Below are 848 nucleotides of genomic sequence, written 5' to 3'. Positions count from 1 at the left end.
ATTCAAGAGCTAAATTGATGAGAATCAATCAGCTTTGGTGATGATAAGAACATCACCTTGAAATTCTATAATTCATTCTTAAAAATTCTGAAGAAAAATACCTAATCTAAGCAACAAGATGAACCGTCAGTTGTCCAAACTCGAACAATCCCAGGCAACGGCGCCAAAAACTTGGTGCACGAAATTGTGATCATCAATGGCGCCGTCAACATGGTACGCTCAATTACAATCTCAACTCTTTATCACAACTTCGCACAACTAACCAGCAAGTGCACTGGGTCGTCCAAGTAATAAACCTTACGCGAGTAAGGGTCGATCCCACGGAGATTGTTGGTATGAAGCAAGCTATGGTCATCTTGTAAATCTCAGTCAGGCGGATTCAAATGGTTATGGAGGATTAAAGATAAATAAAAGATGAATAAAACATAAAATAAAGATAGAAATACTTATGTAATTCATTGGTGAGAATTTCAGATAAGCGTATGGAGATGCTTTGTCCCTTTTGTCTCTCTGCTTTCCTACTGTCTTCATCCAATCCTTCTTACTCCTTTCCATGGCAAGCTGTATGTTGGGCATCACCGTTGTCAATGACTACAGTCCCGTCCTCTCAGTGAAAATGTTCAACGCGCTTTGTCACAGCACGGCTATTCATTTGTCGGTTCTCGATCATATCGAAATAGAATCCAGTGATTCTTTTGCGTCTGTCACTAACGCCCCACAATCGCGAGTTTGAAGCTCATCATAGTTATTCAATCCCTGAATCCTATTTAGAATACCACAGACAAGGTTTAGACCTTCCGGATTCTCAAGAATGGCCACCAATGGATTCTAGCTTATACCACGAAGAT

The sequence above is a fragment of the Arachis duranensis genome, chromosome 3 (genome assembly GCF_000817695.3).
Source record: "Arachis duranensis cultivar V14167 chromosome 3, aradu.V14167.gnm2.J7QH, whole genome shotgun sequence".
In the NCBI taxonomy this organism is placed as follows: Eukaryota; Viridiplantae; Streptophyta; class Magnoliopsida; order Fabales; family Fabaceae; genus Arachis; species Arachis duranensis.
The sequence above is the reverse complement of the archived record's forward strand: the minus strand, read 5'-3'. Positions refer to the sequence as shown.